Source organism: Candoia aspera, chromosome 2 (genome assembly GCF_035149785.1).
Source record: "Candoia aspera isolate rCanAsp1 chromosome 2, rCanAsp1.hap2, whole genome shotgun sequence".
In the NCBI taxonomy this organism is placed as follows: Eukaryota; Metazoa; Chordata; class Lepidosauria; order Squamata; family Boidae; genus Candoia; species Candoia aspera.
Window position 1 is genome coordinate 2,892,315 of NC_086154.1, and position 15,325 is coordinate 2,907,639.

The 15,325-nt window shown below is 48.4% G+C and overlaps 1 pseudogene; it reads right to left on the reverse strand.

Moving 5' to 3' along the window:
* Nucleotides 1-15,325, reverse strand: part of LOC134491938 (zinc finger protein 345-like) — a 105,019-nt pseudogene that overhangs the window by 72,760 nt on the left and 16,934 nt on the right.

Consider the following 15,325-nt stretch of genomic DNA (forward strand, 5'->3'; position numbering starts at 1 on the left):
GGAGAGCTCCGGCGCCGCCATCGCCTGGCCTGGCCCGGCCCCCCCGCCCTGCGTCCCCCGGACAGCCGCGCCAGGAGCCCCCGGGTGCCCGCCTTCGCCACCCGGAACGGGGTGCCCGCCGCTCGGTGGCAGCTCGCGCCCCGCCCCCCGGCTGGCCCCTCCTCTCCACAGGCGGGGCTCCGGGTCCCGCCCCCCGCCTCGTCTCTCGCGGAGGGGGAATCCCCTGCTCAGGCCCTTCGGTTGAGCCCCGGCGGACGCCGCTCCTCCCCCCCCCCGCCCACGGGGGACCTCGCTCGGCCCGCTTTCCGCACCCTTTGACCCTCCGTCGTGGTCTGCTGGGCAGGAAAGGGGGTGCAGGGTGGACCCCCCAAGACCGCACTGGCTGCGCAAACAGCGCCCGCTGTGGCGAGATCCCTGCGAGGAAGAAGGCGGCGATTTTTCATTTCACCTTTCGGATAAAGGCCCTGTGAAGAGAAGCCGGAAGACTGGGGATCTCGGGCCGAGTGAGGCCCTCCGTCCCTGGAATTCGGCGGGAGATGGCAGGAAACGGCTGAGTAAGGGACGGAGTCCCCAACCCACGAATCCCTGGGGAGCCGTTGGGAACGGTCATCCGCAGCTGAACCGGAGACATAAGCGGTCTGAACGGAGAAATCCCCACGCGCGAGGAACCTGAGAGAAATGAGGCGGGGGCAGGAGCGCAGCAGACAGATGCTTTTCCCTCTGGTAAAATAATCGGGCTTGTGAACGGCCTTCGCCCTGCTGGTTCTGCTCAAGAAGAAGGTGTCCCTCAGTGACGATTTTCAAGATTAAGAAGCCATTTTATCCAGACGCCATCACTGATCCGGGGTGGGGAGAAATAGTAGACTTGAGATTGGGGTCAAGGGTTGGGCTATGAGGATTAAAACTCTGAAGAAAATGATAACAAAGAAAGACCTCAAGGAGAAAAAGAAAGATATATTCAAAGAAGCACAGTTCTCAAAATTTTACCTCAGAAATTGCACCAGGGTGGGGTAATTATGCCTAGAATGGGTAATTACAGTAAGTGCAAAAGAGGAATTCTTTGAAAATGAGAAAAACCAGGAGGAGAGATGGCAGCTTGGATAAACCTAATATTTAACACATGAAGGCGAAGCGTCCACCACACTTTAACAAAAAATTGAAATGTTCCTTAGGAGATCTGAAGAGCTCCAGAGGCCCCAAAACTGAGAATTTGAGGCAGCCTAAATATCCCAAAATCTCAAAGGAACGGACGGGCTTGAGGGGAAAAAAAGTACAAATTCTATTCTAGGGAGGATAGATGTTAACAGGAAAAGTCTTTGCACTACCTTGGAGAGATTTGCCTGTGTTTGAAGAGGAAGGGGGGGGGTAATTTATCAACAAAAAAGATGGGGGGGGGAACCTCAGTGTTATGAGGATGCATGCAAGATGGCAGCTCTGATGGTGTGATGGCTCAGTAAGGAGATGTACAATATATTTAGTATGTCTGAACTGGTAGTGTGGTACTGGCCAGGGGGTGAGATCATGAGGGAGTGTGGGATGCGAACTTGCCTGCCTGTTTACTGCACCAAAGACAAGAATGGAGAGCAGCAGTGGAAGAATTGCTTGAAATATATCCTCTGGAATAGCACTGGAACAATTTGCCTTAAAGCATCTCATTAACTCCAGCCCACTCCGACAGGAAGCCCTTTAACAATTCAAACAGACTATTGTTTATTATTTTAAATCCTATATTGAGCTTGCCAGGTGAATGTCTATCACTTGCAGTTCTTCCTGCTCCTTCTGTTCCTCCTCCTGGCTCAGAAGGAAGCCTTCAGCCAGGGCTGCCAGGGAAGTGGTCTCCGCTCCACAGTCCCGGACCCAGCTCTACATCTCTGGAGGCAGGAAGGCCAGGAACCACTCCAGGAACACTACGTCCAGCCTGTGAACCTGTCTTTGTCTTTTGGCTGCAGCTGCAGGCGGCAAAGGTGATGGAGGCAGCTGCATCTCTCTCAGGGGCCCCTTATTTTCCTGGAAGTGGACATTCCTGAAGCTCCAGCACTGGATCTCTGAACTGATGGCTTTCACGCATTTTCGTGGAATCTCTTTCCATACTCCAAACATTTATACAGCTTCTCCCCAGTGTGAATCCTTTTGTGAAGAGTAAGGGACCCAATTTAAATGGAAGTTCTTTCCACATTTCCTGCATTTATATGGTTTTTCACCTGTGTGGATCCTTTTGTGGGAATTAAGGTTACTCCTGGTCGTAAAACTCTTTCCACATTCTATGCATTTATACGGTTTCTCCCCTGTGTGGATCACTTTATGGGAATTAAGATGAGCCTTTTGAGTAAAGCTCTTTCCACACTCCATGCACTCATATGGTTTCTCCTCCGTGTGGATTCTTTTATGGCAATTAAGGTTACTGCTGGTTGTGAAACTCTTTCCACATTCTATGCATTTATACGGTTTCTCACCTGAATGGATCCTTTTATGGGAATCAAGACTACCCTTCTGAGTAAAGCTGTTTCCACACTCGGTGCACTCATATGATTTCTCCTCCATGTGGATTGTTTTATGGGAATTAAGGCAACTGTATTGGCTGAAACTCTTTCCACATTCTATGCATTTATATGGTTTCTCCCCTGTGTGGATCCTTTTATGGTACGTAAGTCGAATGTTTCGGATAAAGGTCTTTCCACACACTTCACATTTATACGGTTTCTCCCCCGTGTGGATCCATTTATGGGAATTAAGATGTCCCTTCTGAGTAAAGCTCTTTCCACACTCTGTGCACTTATATGGTTTCTCCCCTGTGTGGATTTTTTTATGGGACCTAAGATAGCTGCAGTGGCTGAAACTCTTTCCACATTCCAAGCATTTATACGGTTTCTCCCCTGAGTGGATCCTTTCACTGGTTGTAAAGGAACTGCTCTCACTTAAACGCTTTCCAGTCTCTGTACGTTTATATGGTTTATTTCCCATGTTGGCTTTTCCACGTAAAGAAAGGCTAGAAGTCCAACTGTAATTTTTTTCATCCTCTTGGCATAGATCCTCTTTAGTGTGAATTGTGTTACGTTCGTCTAAATCGAAGCCCTCTTCGGATGCTTCCACACTTTCCACTTTTATTTTTTCTTTCTGATCTTGTTTGGGAAGAAAGTCTTGAATTTCAGCGGATGGGAAACTCGAGCTGCTCTTACTCCCATTTTTTGACAGATTTCCGTCCTGCCCTTTTGGTTCCACTGGATTTGCAAACTCCTCTCTTCTCTCTTCAGGCCTGAATATTTGGAAGGCTTCCTTGTTCTCTTGCACATTATTCCCTTAAAAGAGAAAGAATGAATGAAAATTGAGGCAAGGTAGTGAAAGTATAATAAGAATTCACAGCACAGGAAGTGAGTGTAAATTTCCTAGTGAAGTTCCGCCAAGGATTTCCCACTATTTTGAAAGGCTGTTTTGCTGACCAGCATTAAATACTCTGATATAAGCCTTACTAAATTTGGAGTTTGAGAGACAGTTCATTATAAAGTTCATATGGACAGAACTCCGCAGTACAGATCACTTATGAGCTTCGGAAACCTCAAAAAACCCCCACCATTTATTAAATAAAGCAGCACATTTGCTCCTTTGCACCATTTTGCTCAATAAATTAATTCTCCTTATGGATTTCTATCAAGTCTCAGCTGGAGTCCAGTTCAAGGAAACGAGGAATCGGGGAAGAGAAGCTTGTAATATTTATTCTAGAGGTAGACAAGGGGAACGGTGGGAGTATGGAGGTGTGGTTCCTAGATCTAATGTCCCGTCTTTAACTACCTGCCATTAACTGAGAAAAACAATAGTTTGTAGAGAAAACAGGGAGGGATTTGGGCAACACAAGGAGCAGTCAATGTAGTAACGGTCATTTACATCTAGTGCCATTTAATCAATCTGCCACCAGTACGGTATCAGATCCCCTCCTTCTCCCAGCCAGGTGAAGTTGTTTGGGGATTCCTTAAAAAGAAAAATAATCAGCGGTATCTGTCCTATCTGTCCATAAAGGATTTCTCCTAAGCATCTGAGGACCGAGCAGAGGAGCCTTACCCAGAAAGGCCACATTCCTGGAGTTCTCCAGCATGACTTCTCTGTGCAGGGCTTTTTGGTCGGGATCAAGCCGAGACCACTCCTCCTCAGAGAAATACACAGCCACCTCCTCAAAAGACACCAGAACCTGGAGAAAGAAGTACTCTTCTGAGCAGACAAGTATTATTTGCAAATTCTCTCCTTTGGGTTCAAGAATCCCCAAAGCAGAGATTTGCAGTGGGTGAAATGGGCATCTCCTGCAGGTTTAAAAATCTAATGTGAGAAAACCGACAGAGCTCACAGGCCTTGACTGATGTAACATTTGTGGACGAAACAGATTATCTGAGGAAGCCGATTATCTAGACTCGTTTCAGTCAGGTTTCAGGCCGCGATTTAGCATGGGGACAGCCATGGTGACGCTTGTAGATGACCTGTGGTGGAGCTGGGATGGAGGTGATGCAACCAACCTTGCGTCCCATTCTCTCTCAGACGCTGTCAATACCATCAACCATGGTATCCTTCTGGACTGGCTGAAGGGGTTGGGGATGGGGGCACTTTCCTCCAGGGGTTTTCAGTTAGTATTGGCTGATGCGGAGAGGTCATTCCCTAGGCTCCTGCTTTGTGGGGTGTCAAAGGCCTCAACACGATCTCCTCTTCTATTGGACATCTATATGAAACCGGGTGGCTGTGGGGGTTTGGACACCTGGCTCTGTAAATCTCTGATCTTAGATGCGGTGGCACTTCCCCATTCAAGGGTGGTGCACATCTTGGGGTATTTCTGGAATCACACGTCAGGAAGGCCTTTGCACAGCTTCAATTGGTGCACCATTTGCATCCTTTCCTAGATTCCTAGATTGGAAACCCTTCAGTCACTCATCCATGTGTTCTACATGGGGCTGTCCTTCAAGACCACTGGGAAGTTTCAACTGGTCCAGAGTGCAAAACTGTTTCCTAGTATGCTTCAAGAATTCAGTGCTAGTTGTCACCTAGAAGGCACTACATGGAACAGGGCCTGGTTATATGAGGGACCACCTATCCTTGGCATCACCTGAACTGTTTCAATCTGACAAAAGACTTCAGGTCCCTTCAATTTAACAAGGTTTATTGGGATTCCAGAGGCATGTCTTCTCTGAAGGGGTAGCTGTGCTCAGGAATGAGATCCACTTTGATATCCTGTGGACCCCACTCTGATGCCATTAAAGATCCGGCTGTTTTCCGAAGTCTTTGGGATAGTCAGGGTCCCTGCTGGTTAGGGTTTTGTGGGATGGTGTTTAGCTGGATACACCATTAGTTGTAATTCTTTACTGTATTCTCTTTTTATTTTGTTGCTTTTATTGTATAGCACCCAGACGTGGTTGGAAATGGCTTGTATATCAACTATACTGAGTATGCAGGAATCTTGGGGCCTTCTGTGAATACAACCAAAGTATATTTCTGAACCAATTCACAGATAGATCTATGACTGGTTCTCATCCTTCCTGACAGTTGCAGAAAGACACTCTAGCAGGATCTTCACTAACATTATAGCGGATAGACTGCAAGGTCCCCTCAGGGATCAGTCCTGCCCCCCTCAACACCTTCACGAGTATGCGGGAAGAACTCATAAAAAGATTTCATTTGTGAGGTGCCATCAACATTCAGATGGCACTCAGCACATTTTGGATTCTTGTCAAACCCATAACAGTTTGGAGGGGACGTGAGGAAAGCTAAGCATTACTGATCACCAAGCTGAATCCCAATCTCATGTTCCTTAGAACCAGCAATATCATATGAAGAGCACATAACAAGAGTCCTCCAGCTGATCTCTCTATCTTCCCTGACAATTCCTCTCCTACCTGAGGTGGGGGTTCAACTGCTCTTTCAACTCCACCAGAGAAGGGAAAAGGACCTACACATGCTGACTTTTCATCCCCTGTGAGATAAAAGTGACATAAGCAGAATTTTTAGAAATATAATTACTAATACTTATGGGGAATTATTATGCAAAAGAGGGCACACAGGATGAGAAAGAACTGCCTTCTTTCTGAGGAACCTTCTCTTACCAGAGGAGGCGTCCGGACTTTGATCTTCACGGAAGATCCCCCTGAGCAGCAGCTCCTGGAAAGGATCGAGCAGATCCCTCCTTTCCTCTGGGTTTTCAGAGACTGACTTGAAGTCGAGCCTCTGGACCTGATCCACCTGGAAAAGCAAAGCAGCACAAATAAGACAACTTATAAAATAGAAGCGGATTCCCACTGCCTCCTCAAAGGAACAACTTGCCTTAAGAGTTAAACATTTCTTTTTCTTAGTATCTTCAGAACCCTGTCAGGGAGACACAGAAGAATCCCAACCTATGGTTATTCTTTGACATCCCATTTTGAGCTTGCCAAGTGAAGGTCTCTCACCTGCATCTCTCCCTGCTCCTTCTGCTCCTCCGCCTGGCTCAGGAGGAAGCCTTCTGCAAGGGCCACCGCCTGGGAGCTGGTCTCCGCTCCGCACTCCCGCACCCAGCTCTCCATCTCGGGGGGCAGGACAGCCAGGAACTGCTCCAGGATCACCAGGTCTAGCATCCGCGCCTTTGTGTTCCTTTCTGGCTGCAGCCACTGGCGGCAAAGGCGGTGGAGGTGGCCGCACAATTTCCGGGGGCCTTGGTCCAGCAAGCTGCAGGACAGAGCACCCATCTTCCTCCTGGTGGTTTCTCGCAGAGCATCCTGAAGGTCCTCCACCTTCCCCCATGGCGCCTTCTCCAACGAGGGAGCATCCTCCTCCCCCTGCAGCCCACCCACCTCCTTTGGAAGGGGAGACCCGAAGTCAGCGGCCACGATCTTTTCTGGCGCAAGATGCTCCTGGTGGGGGCCTCTTGGGGAAGTCTCTGCAGGGGCCTCTTGCGGGGCCCCGTGCCCCTGTCCCACCTCCCCGAGGAGGCCTTTTGGCAAGGTCCCATTCGGAGCCAGAGCTGCCTCCTCCTCCAGCGGGCTTGCCCGCAGAGCGCTCTCCAGGGCGGCAGCAGGCCAGCTCGTCGCCTTCCTCGCCAGGCCCAGCGCCTTCTCCAGCAGCGGGCGCAGCTCGTCCAGGGGCATCCCGTCGGGGCGCTGCGCCCAGCCTTCCTCTTGCAGGGCCTCGCCCAGGGCCAGCAGCCGCCTCGGCCGGGCGCGCCCTTCCTCCCGCAGCAGCGGCTCCAGCGCCCGGAGGGCCTCCCGCGGCCGCTTCTCCAGGAGCGCCTCCAAGGCGGGTCGCAGAGCGCGCGCTACGCCCGCGGGAAGGCCCGGTCCCTCCGCGCCCTCCAGCGCCGCCACCAGCCCCAGCAGCGCCGCCCGCCCCGCGCCGCCGCCCGGCCTCCTGCGCCGGCTCCGGCCCGCCGCCGCCGCCGCCGCGCCGGCCAGGCCCCCCCCGCCGCCCGGCCGCTCGCCGCCCGGGTCCGGGTCCGGGCCCGCGCCCAGCGCCTGGATGCCGCGGAGCAGCGCCATCTCCAGCCGCAGCAGCCCCTGCAGCCGCTCCTGCGCCGCCTCCGAGAGCGCCGCGTGCCGGGCCAGCAGCGCCTCCCTGCCGCGCCGGGCCTCGCTCAGCTGCGCGCGGAAGCGCCCCAGGTCCGGCGGCTCGTCCAGCTTCACCGCCCAGCGCCAGCGCGCCCGGACCGGCTCGGAGACGCGCGCCGCCAGCAGCGCCTCCGCCTCGGCCAGCCGGCGCGCCAGCCGCTCCGGGGAGAGCTCCGGCGCCGCCATCGCCTGGCCTGGCCCGGCCCCCCCGCCCTGCGTCCCCCGGACAGCCGCGCCAGGAGCCCCCGGGTGCCCGCCTTCGCCACCCGGAACGGGGTGCCCGCCGCTCGGTGGCAGCTCGCGCCCCGCCCCCCGGCTGGCCCCTCCTCTCCACAGGCGGGGCTCCGGGTCCCGCCCCCCGCCTCGTCTCTCGCGGAGGGGGAATCCCCTGCTCAGGCCCTTCGGTTGAGCCCCGGCGGACGCCGCTCCTCCCCCCCCCGCCCACGGGGGACCTCGCTCGGCCCGCTTTCCGCACCCTTTGACCCTCCGTCGTGGTCTGCTGGGCAGGAAAGGGGGTGCAGGGTGGACCCCCCAAGACCGCACTGGCTGCGCAAACAGCGCCCGCTGTGGCGAGATCCCTGCGAGGAAGAAGGCGGCGATTTTTCATTTCACCTTTCGGATAAAGGCCCTGTGAAGAGAAGCCGGAAGACTGGGGATCTCGGGCCGAGTGAGGCCCTCCGTCCCTGGAATTCGGCGGGAGATGGCAGGAAACGGCTGAGTAAGGGACGGAGTCCCCAACCCACGAATCCCTGGGGAGCCGTTGGGAACGGTCATCCGCAGCTGAACCGGAGACATAAGCGGTCTGAACGGAGAAATCCCCACGCGCGAGGAACCTGAGAGAAATGAGGCGGGGGCAGGAGCGCAGCAGACAGATGCTTTTCCCTCTGGTAAAATAATCGGGCTTGTGAACGGCCTTCGCCCTGCTGGTTCTGCTCAAGAAGAAGGTGTCCCTCAGTGACGATTTTCAAGATTAAGAAGCCATTTTATCCAGACGCCATCACTGATCCGGGGTGGGGAGAAATAGTAGACTTGAGATTGGGGTCAAGGGTTGGGCTATGAGGATTAAAACTCTGAAGAAAATGATAATAAAGAAAGACCTCAAGGAGAAAAAAAAGATATATTCAAAGAAGCACAGTTCTCAAAATTTTACCTCAGAAATTGCACCAGGGTGGGGTAATTATGCCTAGAATGGGTAATTACAGTAAGTGCAAAAGAGGAATTCTTTGAAAATGAGAAAAACCAGGAGGAGAGATGGCAGCTTGGATAAACCTAATATTTAACACATGAAGGCGAAGCGTCCACCACACTTTAACAAAAAATTGAAATGTTCCTTAGGAGATCTGAAGAGCTCCAGAGGCCCCAAAACGGAGAATTTGAGGCAGCCTAAATATCCCAAAATCTCAAAGGAACGGACGGGCTTGAGGGGAAAAAAAGTACAAATTCTATTCTAGGGAGGATAGATGTTAACAGGAAAAGTCTTTGCACTACCTTGGAGAGATTTGCCTGTGTTTGAAGAGGAAGGGGGGGGGGTAATTTATCAACAAAAAAGATGGGGGGGGGACCTCAGGGTTATGAGGATGCACGCAAGATGGCAGCTCTGATGGTGTGATGGCTCAGTAAGGAGATGTACAATATATTTAGTATGTCTGAACTGGTAGTGTGGTACTGGCCAGTTTTATTTTTTATTATTTTACTCTGGTAAAATAATCGGGCTTGTGAACGGTCTTTGCCCTGCTGGTTCTTTTCAAAACGAAAGTTTCTAGGAGCAATTGCCCGCAGATCCTTTCAGCCTCTGGCATCTTCTGGGGATGAAAGGGGGTGCAGGGTGGAGTCCCCTAAAGTCGCACTGGCTTCAGAAAGAGCACGCGCTTTGGTGAGATCACTTGGAGGAAGAATGAAGTGACACTAGGACGACTCAGCACATCCTAATTCTACTGTATTTCCCCTTCCATGCAAGATTTGATTATGTGGCATCAAATGTTCTTCGACTGCTAGTGACCAGATGGATAGATAGTTGTTTCCATAACAAAACTTTGTGGGAGTTGCACTGGAAGAAAATGAGTGGTTGTAAAAATGTCAGAACTAGCAAAAATGGCAAAACTGACTGGTCTTTTCAGGGAGAAAACAAGTACTTTTTTTAATTAATGGAAACCTTTAATGATTTTTTGCTAAAAGAAGAAAAAAGTGAAATGATGATTTATGGATTTAATGACTGAAACATATGAGAATTAAATAACCGGTTGAAGGTATTTCTGGAGGAGTTAAGAGGGAGGGGAGACAATAGATTTGTTATCAGTTGAAGTGAAGGTCGGAAGTCATTATATTTCATAATTTTTTTTTCTCTTCCACTTTTCTCTTTCTATCCTTAGATTTAGTAAAGGTAAAGGTTTCCCTTGAAATTAAGTCCAGTCGTGTCCGACTCTAGGGGGTGGTGCTCATCTCCGTTTCAAAGCCAAAGAGCTGGTGCTTGTCCGTAGACACTTCCGTGGTCATGTGGCCGGCATGACTAAACGGAACGCCATTACCTGCCTGCTGAAGCGGTACCTATTAATCTACTCACATTTGCATGTTTTCAAACTGCTAGGTTGGCAGGAGCTGGGACCAGCAACGGGAGCTCACCCTGTCACGCGGATTCGAACCGCCGACCTTCCGATCAGCAAGCTCAGCAGCTCAGCGGTTTAACCCGCAGCGCCACTGCGTCCCATGATTAGATTTACTTTATGTAAAATCCTCAATAAATATAAATAAAGAAAACTACTGGCTTAGTGTCCCCCAAGAAGCTCCCATGGATGCGGGTTGACCACAATCTGGATCCACCCCATTCACCCCAAAAGGCTGCAGTTGCTCCTGCACTGCCACATCTCAATGTCAGAGTTTTCCTTTTTCCTTCCACTTCTCTGCAGAGCTTTTAGTCACCAGAACTCTAGGTGGCCTTGGGATGGCTCCTCCTGGAGCCCAGATACCGAATTTGTTAAATGCTCCTTTGTTCCTCACTGATTCTTTCCCTCACCCCACTCTTTGGCCTTGTTCGCCTATTTGGACTCCTGTCAATCTCTTCAAGACGGGCCAGTTCAGGGAACTGACACAAAAACTGCTACAACTCAACTCTATTATTATAGGGTATGATAACAGAACCATGAAAGCCTGAGAGAATTCCTTTTTCTCTGCCTCTTATACCAAAGAGAATCAAGGCAGGCCAACCTTGAGTTTCTTCCTCACCCCTTCCTGTCTTTCCTGGCTAAGCTGATGTTTTTGTAACAGCTGCCGCATACTTTCTTCAAAGTCATGCTGTGCAACCCATCAGTCCCAGTAACTATGCCCACTTCCTGCAGCTTGACAGGCTACTGGCCGAAGGCCTCTGTTTTCAGGGCAGGGAGGGAGGCATGGCATAATCTGCACCCAGCCGTTTCTCCTTGCAGCTTTTCTTCTTCATAGTGCATTTCCTTGGAACAGAAAAAGTATCGAGGGGAGGCAGAAGTGGAGTTTGTTTCCAAACACAGAGTGAAACAGGTTGACTGGTTTCACCCAATAAGTAGCACTAACATGCCTTTGGCTAGGCTGGCCTCAGTGGTTTGTAAACTCACTGCTTTCTGAAGATTATTACATTTTAACCCAGAAATAAAACTGGCAGAGAGCCAGCAACCTTTGGGCAATAAACCAAAAGTGATGGACCCTGTTTGATGTTGGGCAGTGACTGCATCCATGTCTAGATGGTCAGGAGATAACCCTTGTAACAGTACCATCAAACCTAAAACCTTAGCTGGAAGTGAATATCTGGGCCTCCATAACCACAAGACAGGAGTACAGCAAAAGTACAAAAAAAGTTACTGAATTTATTTTCCCCTTTCTTTTAGAAGCTTAAGGCAGTTTATTTCCAACTTTCTCTCCCCAACAACCACCCTGTGGGATAGGTTGGCCTCAGTGACTGATCCAAAGTGACCCCATGAATAGGATCCAACCGAATGAGATTTGAGGTTTAAGGCACAGTTAAATTGTCCTTCATGCAATTTTAGAGGAAAGCTGTGTGCAATCTTGCATCAACTTTCACAGTTGCCCAGTGGAACCTCTTCTTCAAGGACTGAGCCAAAATAAGAGCTATGGGGTTGCCTTTTATCTATCTCTTGGCATTCTATAACCAAGTTAGTTCATTCCAGTTCCAGACTTCCTGAGACTTTCTCCACTGTTCTGTTTGTATTCTTTTGTGGTAAACTTCCCTTTGTTTTCAGATTACCATCAGACTTCTTCGTGTGCACACATCACCTTCTTCTGCCACCCTCCTTCCTCTTCCTACTTCAAGTGCTTGCATCTGTGCTTTCAGTAAATTCTTTTATGGAACCCTGCTGGTTCCTTTTCCCCAAACTACAGCCTCTTCCATCTCCCAAACCAGTTTCCCAGCACTTTCCACGTACTTTATTTGTTGAAAGCAACCAGTCATGTGATGGCTCAACCACAATCAGAATCTTTGCAAGATGAGGGGATCATTTCACTTTGCTCTCTCTCGTGCAACCCTCCTCTGTGGTCTGGAGAACAGGAAGGACAAGGCAGTTCACAACTGGTTCAAGTGTTCAAAGGAAACACAGTTCCATGGCTTAGATCAGACTCCATTTCACCAGTGGTTATGTGATTTGCTTTGGTACAAGTTTGTTGATGTGAACAGATGACTGTTCTGAGTGAAGGTCTTTCCAAGTTCCATGCATTGCTATGGATTCTCTTGTATGGTTCCTTTTTGGGGAATTAGGGGTACTGCTGAGGCTGAAGCATGGATACTTTCATGAGAAGTAGACTGCTGTTTGAAGTGCCTTCAGGCACTTATATGGCCTCTCTCCTTTATGCCTCCTTTTATGAAGAATAAAGGATATTCTCTGACTGAAGCTCTTCCATTACTCCATACGTTTGCATGATTTCTTCTTTTGTTGTCCATTTTATGGCTTAGGTCATTAAACTTTTTTTCCCTAGGATGCTTTTTTGTATGAATTCTTTGGATTGAGTAAGATTTGTACTTCCACATTCCATGTATTTATATAGTTTCTCCCTTGGGGATTCTTTTGTGAGAAATTAGGTCACAACTTTGACTAAAGCTCTTTCCACACTCCGTATATTTGTATGCTTTCTCCCCCATATGGATTTTTTTGTGGGAAGCAAGGAAACTGCTCAACCTGAAGCTCTTTCCACACTCCAGACAGATATAGGGTTTCTCTCCTGTGTGGAGCCTTTTATGGGAAGTCAAGTTACTGCTCTGACTGAAGCGCTTTCCACACTCTGTGCACGAGTATGGTTTTTCCCCTGTGTGGATCCTTTTATGAGATGTCAGCTGACTGCTCAATCTGAACGTCTTTCCACACTCCACACATTTGTATGGTTTCTCCCCTGTGTGGATCCTTTTATGAGAAGTAAGTTTACTGCTTTGTTTGAAGCTCTTTCCACACTCTATACATGTATATGGTTTCTCCCCTGTGTGGATCCTTTTATGTAAAGTAAGGGAACTGCTCTTGCTGAAGCTCTTTCCACACTCCATACATATGTACGGTTTCTCTCCTGTGTGGAGCCTTTTATGGGAAGTAAGGTGACAATTCTGGCTGAAGGTCTTTCCACACTCCGTGCATGTATATGCTTTTCCCCCTGAATGGATCCTTTTATGCAAAGTAAGTTCGCTACTCCACCTTAAGCTCTTTCCACACTCCATACATTTATAGGGTTTCTCCCCTGTGTGGCTCCTTTTATGCGAAGTGAGCTGACTGCTCAACCTGAAGCTCTTTCCGCACTCCATGCATTCATAGGGTTTCTCCCCCGTGTGTAGCCTTTTATGGGAAGTGAGGGAACTGCTGTCACTGAAGCTCTTTCCACACTCCGTGCATTTGTAGGGCTTCTCCCCTGAATGGATCCTTTTATGAGAAGTCAGGTTACTGCTTCGGCTGAAGCTCTTTCCACACTCTGTGCATTTATAGGGTTTTTCCCCTGAATGGATCCTTTCATGGGATGTCAGGTTACTGCGGTTGCTGAAGCTCTTTCCACACTGCATGCATTTATAGGGTTTTTCCTCTGTGTGGATTTGCTGACAGAAAGTAAGAGGAAAGGTTTGGCTGAAAAACGTTCCATGCTTTCTCCAACCATACTGATTGTTTCCTGTCTCGGTTCCATACTGGTTACACAATTCTGACTTATCTGTCAGTGTTGTCACCTGTAGAAGGCAATTCCCTATCCTGTTTTCCAAGTGATCCTCTTGGGTGAGGAACTCATGGATTTCAGCACACTGAGAAGTGGACAATTTCTCCCCCAGATATTTTGAGTGGTTTTCCTCCAGTGTTTCTGATCTCCAGGGATTTTCACCTGTCTCTTTTTCCACTTCATGTTGGATTGTCTGAGACGTTACCGTATCAGGTTCCTGTTCATTCTCATTTGCCTGCTTAAATACTTCTACAGAGAGAGAGGGAAAAAAGAAAGCATAAATTTCATGAAACAAGGAGTCATGCTTTTTTTTTTCCTTAAGAAATGAAAACTAAGGCAAAATAATGAAACAGGAAGGAAAAGAAAACAATTCCAATGAAAATCAAATACAGTGAGAAGCTTTGGGTGCAGCCTGCAGATGTGAGGATATTGGATTTTGACCAGTTGCAGCTGCAACTGAGCAAACAGACAATTGCACTTTCAATTTGTGGAATTGCGATGTCTCCAATATGAGTGTGTGTTAGTTAATAGCTGTAGTATTATTTCCTTCATTTTTTTGTCGTTCTTGATTATATAGTTTTAGTAAATAGCATTATTACTTTACTACTGTTTATTTTTGATGTGACGTAAATATATTGAGAGCTCTTGCACCGAAGTCAAATTCCTTGTATGTCCAATCATACTTGACCAATAAAGTATTCTATCTATCTATCTATTAGCCTGGACTGATTTGTAGATTGGGCAGAGAGGACTTTTCATAGTGGAACCATCAGGACCTCAGAGCTGTAACACATGGATGTGGATTTATGTGAAAAATGTTTATCAATAGGATCGTATGTCCTTCAATATCTGAAGAGCCCAGGGAGCAGGGTGAAGGTTTACAATTTACATTTACTGTATAAATATGTCTCCACCACCTTCGGCACCCTTGTTTAATATCAGGAAAAAGGGAAATAACCCAGTGGGGAGGAGTGAAAATAAATCTCCAACAACAGGTTTAATGTTAATAAAACAGTACATCCCTCTGTGTGTGTGTGTGTGTGTGTGTGTTTCAAGGAGTCTGTGAGCTTGATGGGGAAAAAAATCACAACTTTATTTTCACCAACCTCTAACTGAAATTTAGATTTTTATTCAATAATGAATGTGGGTAACAGGGTAATTTAGGGCCTCTAGACTCCGAAAATGTTTGTTAACTTGCTTTACTAGATTAATATTGTTATTTTTTAATATATTGATAACTTTATTTATTGATTTACTCAATTTATTAGCCGGCCATCTCACTTTTCCAAGTGACTCTAGGCGGCATACAACAGGGTTAAAAGACAATCAATCAATATATTAGAAAGTATAAAAAATATATAAAACCAACTAAAACAAAGAATAGACAAAGGGATGTTAAAAGTAAGGGAGCCACCTCACTAGATCACCCATCATCTGGAGTACCCAGGCCTGCTGACACAACCAGGGCTTGAGGGACCTCCAGAAGCAAAATGGTGAAAAGGTCAACCTCACCTCAGGGGGAAGATTTCACAGTGCGGGTGCCACAGCAGAAAAGGCCCTCTGCCTAGGGCTTGCCAAATCTCACTCCCTAGGCAACGGAACCTGTAACAAGC